At 37.0% G+C, this 13,007-nt stretch overlaps 1 protein-coding gene across 9 annotated transcripts in view; it reads left to right on the top strand.

The window, feature by feature from the left end:
• Nucleotides 1-13,007, top strand: part of LIN28B (lin-28 homolog B) — a 136,033-nt gene that overhangs the window by 47,076 nt on the left and 75,950 nt on the right.

Here is a 13,007-nt window from a genome sequence, read left to right as displayed (position 1 = left end):
AAAGATAAATGTTGGATGACATTAGGAATTACTCTAGTAAATTTGTAGTTGGAGTACAATAAGGATAGTAAGATTAGGAGGGTTGGAAGGGTAAGGAGAGACCATTGGTGAAATGTTTTAAATGATCAGCTTAGAATATAGTTCAGGTAGATTCCTAAATCAGGTCATGGTGTGATAAAAGTGAATGTTTGTGGACAGTTCAGTTGCTTTTGAAATTATTAAATGTCTAATAATGATTTTAATGACCATTTCACCTTGCCTGTACTTTAAAATAACTTTTTATTAAAAATACTTGTCCCTATACTTTCTTGCACTTTTATAGTTATAATTATATATTCTAAACTTTAAAAAGTTTTTGCTCAGTACACCATGATACACTTTATTCTGCATCTTTACCTTTTTTCATGGCATCCAGTCCCATCAGTTCATGGCAAATAGATGGGGAAACGGTGGAACAGTGAGAGACTTTATTTTTCTGGGCTCCAGAATCACTGCAGATGGTGATTGCAGACATGAAATTAAAAGACACTTGCTCCTTAAAGGAAAGTTATGACCAGCCTAGATAGCATATTAAAAAGCAGAGACATTTGCCAACAAAGGTCCGTCTAGTCAGGGCTATGGTTTTTCCAGTGGTCATGTATGGATATGAGAGTTGGACTATAAGGAAAGCTGAGGGATGAAGAATTGATGCTTTTGAACTGTGTTGTTGGAGAAGACTCTTGAGAGTTCCTTGGCCTGCAAGGAGATCCAACCAGTCCATCCTAAAGGAGATCAGTCCTGGGTGTTCACTGGAAGAACTGATGTTGAAGCTGAAACTCCAATATTTTGGCCACCTGATGCAAAGAGCAGACTCATTTGAAAAGACCCTGATGCTGGGAAAGATTAAGGGCAGGATAAGGGGACAACAGAGGATGAGATGGCTGGATGGCATCACCGACTCAATGGACATGGGTTTGGGTGGACCCTGGGAGTTGGTGATGGACAGGGAGGCCTGGCGTGCTCTGGTCCATGGGGTTGCAAAGAGTCGGACACGACTGAGTGACTGAATTGATTGATTACTTTTTTGAAGAAGATCATTTCAATAGTTTTATGTGAGGCTATCAGTTTTCTCAGAAAGGGAGAGACAGTAAAAACAGCGATATAGGGAAATGGAAAACATTTTAGAATAAGAACTAACAAGCCTCTATTACAGATAAATGGAGTAAAGGAAGACAAAAATAAAAAATTTTGAAGCCTTGACAATGACAAACGTGAAATATAGCTTCACAGGTGGCGGTATTGGTAAAGAATCCACCTGCCAATACAGGAGCCTCAAGAGATGCAGGTTCAATCCCTGGGTTGGGAAGATCTCCTGGAGGTGAGCATGGCAACCACTCCAGTATTCTCGCCTATAAAATCCCATGAACAGAGGAGCCTGGTGGGCTATAGTCTGTGGAGTGGCAAAGAGTCAGACATGACTGTGCAACTGATCACACTATATTTACCACAGCTTCATCATTGCTCAGCTTCTTCATTGCTCAGCTTTCCTTATAGTCCAACTCTCATATCCATACATGACCACTGGAAAAACCGTAGCCTTGACTAGACGGACCTTTGTTGGCAAATGTCTCTGCTTTTTAATATGCTATCTAGGTTGGTCATAACTTAGTTTCTTTGTTAAATAATAGAGTATCAACAAAAGTAAGTAATACCCACCAATGCTATTTTTGTTAAAATACCTTGAAAATACCTGATTATCAAAATGTGTTTTTAGTTAAAAGATTTTACATTTGATGACAATGAGAAGATTATGATGGTGGTAGAATTTGCTAGTGCTAAGAAGTTCATACTTAAACTGAACTCAGAATTTGTAATCTATGTGTGGCTGGGTTCACATCCCATAAAAATTAGTCTCAGAGCATTAGTGAAGGCTGACATGTAACAGGTTTCGATGCCTAGCATCCCCATTAGTATTGGTATTCATCAGAAGGAACACTAGCCTTTCATCCTTAATTTATTCCCTGGTGCGTATTTGATAAGGTGGTTTCTTTAGATGCCTTTGAAAAACTGTCTTATATAAACACACTACTAAACTGAGGACAGAAAGTTTCCATTATTGGAGAAGTCTGCTTGTTCAAAGAATTATTTTAAATGTTTTTATACCATAAAACATGAGTAATTTTTTATCCACCTCATTTGTTTTAATTATATTTAGAATAGTTTTAGTTATAGTACTGTTATACAAATCAAACCATAGTATAACAGAATATTGAAGTTCATATGTTTAATTCCTGGATCATAATTTTAAGAAGTGTTTCACGTTGTAAAAATTAATAAGTAAAGAAGTTGGAAATGGTTGAAGTTCACTGCAGTACAATTTATTGTATAATTCAAGTCCTGAGACTGCATTCATAATGTTCAGAAAAAGAAGGATGTAAAATTAACGTTTTGTCATTTTATTTAGATTATTCGATGTTAAACTTTAGCTGGAAACATGCTTAACAACGAACATACCTTAAAATTGTTTAGGGTTAGATTTACTTTATCTAATTTTACTCTTAGTATAATATTTTATGTTTAAATTATAAATAGCAATAATGACCAAGTAATTACTTGTGACTTAAAACTTTTTTGACTGTCACCACTTATATTTAACTGCCTTTTGCTCTCCAAATGTGCCAGCTGTGTCATGTTACAGCTGCATGTATAAAAAATTAATTTCTTCTTGCTCATTCATTTCCTCTTAGAATCCAGTATTATTAATCATTCACTGACATGGACACTTAAAGTCAGTTTTTATTTTAGATGACCTATTGTTTATAAAAGTAGCGAGCGATTTAATAAGTGAAATCTTTTATTCCAAATATATTTTAATTCCATATGCTACAGTGTGGTTACACATTGGAGTCGTATACATTTATATAAAGTGGATAAATCAATATAGAATAGGATAAACCAGATTATTTTTATATTATGCATGACCATGAATCTTTTTCATATTAACTCTATTTTAATTTTTACTTAGATTTGAAAAGCTTATAGAAACTTGTTAGGAAATTAAAAGGAAAGTTGCAGAATAAAACTATTTGCAATGCAGAGGGAGAAGTTTATCTTTGCAGTATAAAGGAGTCTTCTGACTTAGTAAGAAAAAACAAGCATCCTTGTAAAAATGGGCAAAGGACAGGAACATAGAAATTCATAAAAGTATATATAAAAATTAAGTTTAAAGCAGCATTTAATGCATTAAAGTTTGGCACATTTTTATTATTATTTTAATGATCATACCTGATGTTAGTAAAGTTGCAGAGAAATGATCAGTTTCATTTACCTCTGGCAGAGATACATGCTGATACAATTTCTAGGGTATAATTTGATGATACGTGTCAAAAATCTGTGAGGATGGATGTACACAAATGTTTTTATCATAGGATCTTTTTAACTTTTATTTTATTTATTTATTCCACCTGGCATATGGAATCTTAGTTCCCCCATTAGGGACTGAAGTTCTCCCGCCAGGGACTGAAGTTCCCCTACCAGGGATGCTTACCCTCTAGTGGAAGTATCTTTTGGGTCTTTTTATTTTTGGCTATCCAGTGTTTCTCACAGAGGGTTTTAGTTCCTTGACCAGGGATTGAACTTGCTTTGGAAGTGCAGAGTCTTAACCATGGGGCTGCTGGGGACGACCCTCTAACACTTTTTATAACAAAACATTAGAAGCAATCAAATGTTCACTATGTAATTAAATTATGAATATCCACATAATGTAATACTGTGTAGCCAGTTTTATAAAATGATGTTTTCAAACTTAGATTGTTCAAATGTGTTCAGAAGTGCCCTTGATTTCTTTGGAGGAAGTTTGAGGACCCTCGAAGAGGAGGAGGCAGAACACGACCTCATTCTGCTTCAGCCACATCAGCTTTGTTTTTGGTTTTGTTTTTATTAAAGTATAAGTGACTTACGATACTATATTTATTTCAGATGTACAACATAGTGATTCAGTATTATATACTACAAAATAATCACCACAATACATCTAGTCACCACCTGTCCTTAAAGTCATTACAGTATTGTTGACTGTATTCCCTTTGCTATACTTTTTTCCCTCTGACTTATTTATGTTATAACTGGAAGTATATACCTCTTAATCTCTCATCTGTTTTGCTCATCTTTCTCTCCTCTGTGGCAGCCATCACTTTATTCTCTGTATCTATGAGACTGTTCCTGTTTTGTTATCTTTGTCTGTTTTGTTTTTTCGATTCCACATATAAGGGAGATGGTACTGAATTCATCTTTCAGTGTCTGACTTACATCACTTAGCATAATACCATCTAGGTCCATGTATGTTGTCTCAAATGGCAAGATACTATATTAGGGCTGAGTACTATTTCATTGTGTGTGTGTGTGTGTACACACCACATTTCCTTTATCCATTTATCTGATGATGGACACTTAGGTTGCTTCCATATCTTAGCTGTTACCAGTAAGGCTGCAGTGTATATAGGGGTACATATATCTTTATGAATTAGTGTTTTTGTTTTCTTTAGAAATACTTTGAAGTGGAATTGCTAGATCATATGGTAGTGTTTTTATACAAAAGTTTCAAATAAGAGTCTGTCTGAAGAAAGGGTAGTCCATGTGCAAATTTAAAAGGTTCAGTGCAATGAAAAGTTCCACATGTTACTGCTAAACAAAGAATAGTAGTGTGAAAGATTGGGTTATAGTAACATTCACTGTTTGAAAAAAGTCAAATCTCTTGTCTATCCATGCCTATGAAAAAATGGAAAAAATGATGATGAGTAACAAAATGATTTTTAAAATGATAGCAGTGGTATGATGGAATTTCAGGTGATTTTTACTCTCTTTTTTGTATTTGTAGATTTTATATTTTTATGAAATTAATGTTCTAATTAAATTTTTATTTTATTAAATTTATAAAAATTACAGGTACTACTTGTGATAAGAAAAAAGGCAATAGCAATTACTTATACTTTTAAAATGTTATTAAATTTACATACAAATTTCCCTTTAAATGTGCATGTGGTCAGAACTAGTTTTGGCCTCGTTGGCTAGCTATTCATGAGAACTTTATTTATATAATAGATGGTATGTTGTAACTGAGTTTCTCTTTCATTACTATTTTTAATTGATAAAATGGTTTAAGTTTAAAGAATATATAAGGGCAATAAGTAGAACTTAGATTAAAAATATGTATTAAATTAAAAACATAGGAAAAAAATGTTTCTTTACCCAAGAATAATAGCAACTAATTATAAGATCTACTATATGCCATGTACTGTTCTAAGTGGTTGACATATATTAACTCATAGAATTCTTATAATAACTCAGTTTAGGTACTCTTATTATATACTGAGAGCTTAAGTAATATGACCAAGGTCATATTCAGAGTACATGGGTATATCTTCTCTTGTTTTCAAAGAATTCAAAATATATAAATGTACTGACATGTTTGTATATATTTTATATTTTGTTTGAACTTCCAGTTTGTTTTTTAATACTTATTTATTTAGCTGTGCCAGGTCTTAGTTGTGGCATGTAGGATTCAGCTCCCCAACCAGGGATTGAATCCAGCCTACTGCATTGGGAGTGCAGAGTCCTAGTCTCAGACCATCAGAGAAGTCTATTTTCCGTGTTTTTATCTCATCCTGTTAGAAACGTTTAAAACCTGCTGCTGCTGTTGCTTCACTCATTGCCACTATCTATGCAGAAAGGAAATTAAGAGGATCTTCTAAGTCAATCAATGCCCATTCTTGTTAAAACATTTTTGAAACCTGTCTTTGGTAGGCGTGGCCCTGAGTTACTGTGTTTGCTTTAAAGTAAGTTGAGCACCACACTTATATAGAAATGTATGATGTCCATATACTGTGCCTCTGGACATGTATAAGTCATTTGTCCTTGTAACATACACAAATCAGTTTTTTATATTTGAAGATGGCATTTCTTTTAGTATTGTTTCCTGGTCCAGACTTCCCACTGTCAGTGAGATTTATGCCTGACTAATTTATGGTAGTAACTGATTGTCTTGAACATTCACGTACTCTGTTATCTGTGATCCTGTGGGCCTTCACAAAGCTAGGTAAAAAAAGTTGGGAGAGATCCAGGTGCATTTAGATACCAGTCATTTCTATGGATGTGCTTTTTCTCAAGAAGAGATCATTCATTTCCAAAATTTTAAAAATTACGAAGATTCTAAGGGAAAATGGGACATGTGTAAGAGAAAGGAAGAATTATTAACTAGGACAATGAAGTATTCAGAACAATTGGATAGGGAAGACAGGAGAATATAAATTTTGGGTTAAACATGCTAGTGAAAATATCATGGATACTGAAACAATATTACTGAAAGATGATAAGCTAATTGTAGAAATATTGTATCCCTATCCAGTGTTCTTGCCTGGAGAATCCCAGGGACGGGGGAGCCTGGTGGGCTGCCGTCTATGGGGTCACACAGAGTCGGACACGACTGAAGCGACTTAGTAGTAGTAGTAGTATGAATAAAAGGGATATATGAGCCCTTCTCTAAGATTTTCTTGATAATAAAAAAAGAACATATTCCGAGCTGGAAATTGAGTTTTTAGCAAGTATTTAAACAATAGAGGAAAAGGGGAGGAAGGATAAAATACACAGCACATCATAAATTAATGAAGCCCTTGCTTAAAATTACATCTTTTTCTGTCTGATTATTTGGAACAACTTGTAATAATGTAGAGATTGTATTGTGGCATACCTGGGGCATTGCCGTACATATATCCAGTGATTTATCCAGTGAAAGAGAAGAGTTGTGGAACTTGTTTCATGCCTGGGAAGATCCCCTGGGCTTTGTGACCCTTCTGTGATCATTGGAGCAGGCTGGACACTTGAAGAGATCCTCTGATTTTTTTAGAGGAGGAGGGTTTGTTCATTTTTTTGCCCAACCTTGCACCAGCCATAAAGATTTTTTCCCATGATAAATAATACCCCACAATCTGATACATTGCTTGGAAAATGAAAGTGGTCATGCAGTTTATAAAGAAATTTCAAAATAATCTATCTTATGGCCATACCTGTGTTCATTCTTCTACATGAATAGAACTGAACTGTATAGCTATCTAGGGAATTCCCTGGTGGCCCAGTGGTTACGGCTGTGCTCTCAGTGCTGAAAGCCTGGGTACAATCCTTGGTCAGGGAACTAAGAACCCACAAGCTGCCCTGTGCAGCCAGAAGCAACAACAGAAACCTCAGTCAAACAGTATAGTGATCAATTTCCAAACCTCCTTTGTAAAGTACCTATCAGATTTCTGACATAATTCTAAAATATTGCACTGTTAAAGATGGCAGTCACTAACCTGAGTGGCTATTTAAATTGAAAGTAGTACAAATTACAAAATATTTGGTTCCACAGTTACACTGACAGTACTTCAAGTGCTCAGTAGCCACATGTGGCTAGTTAGCAGCTACCATCTTGGATGGCTGAAATATAGAGAATTTTTATTATTGCATAAAATTCTATGGGTCAGCAGTCCTCTGGAGGATATATGTTTTGAGGCAGTCATTGATTTTGCTTTATCTGTAGCTTTTAAAGTGTAAGTTTATTGATGAGAAACCATTGTGTTTTTTCGAGTTGAGCAGATGTTGTTCTTGTTACTTTGATGGTATATTACAGTGGCAGTGGAATTGTGAGTTAGCTAACTCTACTATAGGGGAGTTTCATTCAAGTTAATCAGTAATGGAGATTCACAGTATTAAGCTGTAAAACAAAAAGTTGAGCTTGTGGGAAAAAGCATTATGTAGGTAGTAAAGAACACTAACTTTGAAGACAGGAAATGTGATCTTGTCTCAGCTTTGCCACTAACTAGTTATAAGACTTCAGGCATTTAATTTTCCAAAGTTAATTTGCAATTTAATTTCTTTATCTCTGTATTGTAGTTTTGAATAAAATATTTTTAACATCTTTTTTCTTATAATATTAAATTCTGGGCCCTTTATTCCCTCAGATATACTTTTGATCAAAGACCTGATGGAAGAGGTAGTGCAAAGAGAAAAAGGTATTGATGAAGCTGTTAAGAGAACCTGCCCTTGTTCACAATCATCTTAGGAGAGAGCAGTTAGAAACCACTAAACCACTGCCCAAGAATATGAGAAGGGCTCCGTTGGTCTTAAGTTCTAGCAGTTCACCCTAAAATATTGTGTTCACTCCTTCTGCCTAAAATCTTTTGTTTTTTTAAAACCTTCTTTTTTAAAAAAACTTTTCAATTTGTATTGGCATACAGCCAATTAACAATGCTATAATAGTTTCAGCTGGACAGCAAAGGGAGTCAGCCATACATATACATGTATCCATTCTCCCCTAAATTCCCCATCCACCCAGGGTACCACATAGCATTGAGCAGGGTTCCCTGCGCTATACAGTAGATCCTTATTGGTTATCCATTTTGAGTATAGTAGTATGTACATGTTGATCCGTCTAGTCAAGGCTGTGGTTTTTCCAGTGGTCATGTATGGATGTGAGAGTTGGACTGTAAAGAAAGCTGAGCACTGAAGAATTGATGCTTTTGAACTGTGATGTTGGAGAAGACTCTTGAGAGTCCCTTGGACTGCAAGGAGATCCAACCAGTCCATTCTAAAGATCAGTCCTGAGTGTTCACTGGAAGGACGGATGCTGAAGCTGAAACTCCAGTACTTCAGCCACCTCATGCGAAGAGTTGACTCATTGGAAAAGACCCTGATGCTGAGAGGGATTGAGGGCAGGAGGAGAAGGGGACGACAGAGGATAAAATGGCTGGATGGCATCACCGACTCGAGGGACATGAGTTTGAGTAAACTCCGGGAACTGGTGATGGACAGGGAGGCCTGGCGTGCTGCGATTCAGGGGGTCACAAAGAGCTGGACACGACTGAGTGACTGAACTGAACTGAACATGTTGATCACAAACTTCCTAAAAACCTTCTCATGCAGATCTGGATTTTGATAGCATTTCCCCTGATCAACAACTGTGTGCCTGTGAGCAAGTTACATAACCTGCCTGTCTCCATTTCCAGCTGGATGGGTGAAATGAAGTGGTATCTCTTGGAACTTGCAGTCAATTCAGAGGGAAAGACACATTATTATAGTAATAGAGGGAAAGTCTATTATAAATATGTGCCAGGTATTTTAAAACAGAAAGGAAGGTTGTCACCTGAGACCTGGCCAAGGTAGAGAATAGAGTAGTGGAAGAGTCTTCCGGGTAGAGGAGAGTGCTCATGGACACTGGGATGCAAGGTAAGTAGGTGAAACATTGAAAAGGATTAGAAGAATGTGGTACGACTTAAGCCTGGGAATACAAGCAGAGGCTAGAAATTTAAAGGACCAAGAAGTTTAAACTTCATGCTGAACCCTGCAGGGGTACACTGAAAGTTTCAAGACTGGATATGTGAGCATCGTTGTGAAGTTATGAGGAGAGACGGAACAAACCCCCAAGATGTTCATTCTTGAAGCAATGTGGAGAATGGCTTAAAAGCAAAGAGACCAAGTAGGAACCTATTAATCCAGTTAGAGTGAGATATGAGGAAAATTCATATTAGGAAAATGGGGGGAAAGGAGCTGATGCTTACAAGTGTTAAATAAAATATGAGTTGGTGACTGGTTGATATGGAGGTGAGGGAGATGGATGTCTCTGTGTGAAGCAACTAGATGGATGATGGTCAGTTTTCACTGGGTAAGGAAAACAGTGGAGAAGGCAATGGCAACCCACTTCAGTACTCTTGCCTGGAGAATCCCATGGACGGAGCGGCCTGGAAGGCTACAGTCCATGGGGTTGCTGAGAGTCGGACACGACTGAGTGACTTCACTTTCACTTTCCACTTTCATGCATTGGTAAAGGAAATGGCAGCCACTCCAGTATTCTTGCCTGGAGAATCCCAGGGACAGAGGAGCCTGGTGGGCTGCCGTCTATGGGGTCGCACAGAATCGGACACGACTGCCGCGACTTAGCAGCAGCAGCAAGGAAAACAGTGATGTGACTGGTGGGGTAACACAGTGTGTGTCTCATAGGCTGTATCTCTGAACCAGACTGCCTGGTCTGAAATATTAGCTTTGCCATTTATTAGCTTTGTGGTGCAGGACTGGTTACTTTGCCTGTTTCTTTAATTAGATTCATTTTCACATGGGTTAATATGTGTAAAATGCTTAGAATAATGCCTGGCAAGTAATCATTGTATGTATTTGCTGTTATTATTCATGGAGGATACAAATTAGTTAATTTTAGACATAGTACGGAGTTGTTATTCAGTCACTCAGTCATGTCTGACTCTCTGTGACCCCATAGACTGCAGCAGGCCAGGCTTCAGAGTCCTTCACTATCTCCCAAAATTTGCTCAAACTCGTGTCCATTGAGTCAGTGATACCATCCAACCATCTCATCTTCTGTTGTCCCCTTCTCCTCCTGCCTTCAATCTTTCCCAGCATCAGGGTCTTTTCCAATGAGTCGGCTCTTCACATCAGGTGGCCAAAGGATTGGAGCTTCAGCTTCAGCATCAGTCCTTCCAATATATATTCATGGTTGATTTCCTTTAGGATTGACTGGTTTGATCTCCTTGCTGTCTAAGTGACTCTCCAGAGTCTCCTCCAGCAACACAATTCAAAAACATCAATTCCTCACCACTCAGCCTTCTGTATGGTCCCAACTATCACAACTGTACATGACTGCTGGAAAAACCATAGCTTTGACTATATAGACTTTTGTTGGCAAAGCGATGTCTCTGGTTTTTATACTGTCTAGGTTGGTCATGGCCCAAGGAGCAAGTGTCTTTTATTTCCTGGCTGCAGTCACCATATGCATTGACTTTGAAACCCAAGAAGAGAAAGTCTGTCATTGTTTCCATTTTTTTTCCCATCTATATGCCATGAAGTGATGGGACCCGATACCATGATCTTCATTTATTTGAATGTTGGGTTTTAAGCCAGGCTTTTCACTCTGTTTATCAAGAGGCTCTTTAGTTCTTCGCTTTCTGCCATTAGAGTGGTATCTGGATATCTGAGGTTGTTGATATTTCTCCCAGCAATCTTTATTCCAAGTTTGTGATTCATCCAGCACGGCATTTTGCCTGGGGTACTCTGCATATAAGTTAAGTAAGTAGGGTGACAATATGCAGCCTTGACATACTCCTTTCCCAATTTTGAACTAGTCCATTGTTCCATGTCCACTTCTAACTTGCTTCTGGACCTGCATACAGGTTTCTCAGGAGACAGTAAGGTGTTCTGGTATTCCCATCTCTTTAAGAATTTTTCACAGTTTGTTGTGATCACACAGTCAAAGGCTTTAGCCTAGTCAGTGAAGCAGAAGTTTTTCTGGAATTCCCCCTTGTTTTTAAATGAGAGTTATTATATAAGTAGTAGTTGAAATTAGTGGAATATAGAAACTCTTCCAGGGGAAGCAGATACAGTGAGTAGAAGGCCACAGTGTGGTTCCAGGGAACTGTGATAATTTACAAGTCAAGGAAGATGGGCTTATGGGTATCACTAAAGGGGAGTGACTGGAGGCATAAAGAAGAAAATTAGGCCTTCAGATCCTGGATCCTAAGGGCAGTGAGGGAATGATTGATGTCAAATGCTGTAAAGTTGACAAAATTCGATAAAGACTAAAGATTGAAGAGTCCGCTGGATTCACAGTGAGAGCAGTTCTGTAGAGTTTAGGGCAGAGGTCACTTTACCAAGACCTGAGGAATAAATGGATGAAGATGCAATGGAGATGGTGAGTTTTCATCTTTCTCCCACTCTCTTTCACTGATTTTTTTAAAATTAATTTTATCAAAATAATAGTTAAAAAATCAAATGGTTGAAAAATGAAATAGTTCTGTTAGGCTTAGTAGGTAAACAATGAAAAGCAATCCTGTGTTCCATTCCTCCTCATCCCACTTCCTTTTTCTAGAGGAAATGAAACAAAATTGTCCAGCTGTTTCTTCTGGAATTGACTGCCGTGTTTCATAATATTTCTTTAGTTTCTTAGATATTATCTGTAGACTTTCTACTGCAGAAAATTACCTTTACCTCCTCAGTCCTCAAAAAAAAAGTTTAGTACAATTTTTGATTAAAGAAGTATTTAGTAGTATTGTAGTACATGAAAGTTAAGATAGGAATCACAGTGTACTGTGATTTTTTTTCCCTTTTTTTAAAGCAATTTTTAGAGTTCATAATTGTTTTTTCTTTTTTCTTAAATTTTTATGTATACATCATTACTATGTCTCCAAAATATTCAACAGAACTGGAAAGCTGCTCTGTAGCTTCAGACATCTCAGATCATTTGCCAGTTTCATTTCATTTTTCTTGGAGCATTGCTCCTGAAGTTTGCCACACTCTTGCTCCAGTCTAAACTCTATTCTATGAAGACTTACTGGATAGCTCTTGTCCCTATGCTTTTTTTAAAAAAAACTCATTTTGTGAAATTTTTTGCCTCTTTACTATTTCTGGAACTCATATCATCAGCTTTCTTGGTTTTATCCCATGCCTGGATGGAGCACATCCTTAAACTGCTTCCTAAGAAAGAGTGAAAAGGAGGTAAATATTTTAAGATGCCACATGTCTGTTAGTTTGGCTAGGTATAGAATTCATATGGAAATAGTATCTCCTCATATTTGCAAATATTTTTCTGTCATGTTCTAGTGTCTGTTGTTGCTGTTGAAAAGTTAGATGCCAGTCTGATACTTACCCCTTTTTATGAGATTCCACCTTTCTTTTCTTTCTCCCTAGAAACTTTTAGGCCACTCCCCTCTCACCAACATGGGTTGTTCTGAGGTTTCAGAGATTATTTCCGTATGGAAACTCATGCCCTTCTGTTATTGAAACTATTCTTAAAGTCCTTGCCTCCTTTCTTCTTTCTTTCTGTAATTCCTATAGGTGGATGCTGTATTTAAATTTTTTCACTATTATTGCCCATCATTTTTTGTCTTTGTGCACTTTTGGAGTATTTAATCAGATTTCTAACACTTCTGTTGAATTTTCAGGGTCTCTAATCACATATTCAATTTCTAAGAGCTCTTGTTTTCAGACTTGTTTTA

The sequence above is a fragment of the Ovis aries genome, chromosome 8, assembly GCF_016772045.2.
Source record: "Ovis aries strain OAR_USU_Benz2616 breed Rambouillet chromosome 8, ARS-UI_Ramb_v3.0, whole genome shotgun sequence".
Classification (NCBI taxonomy): Eukaryota; Metazoa; Chordata; class Mammalia; order Artiodactyla; family Bovidae; genus Ovis; species Ovis aries.
This window is presented reverse-complemented; position numbering and strand designations above follow the sequence as displayed.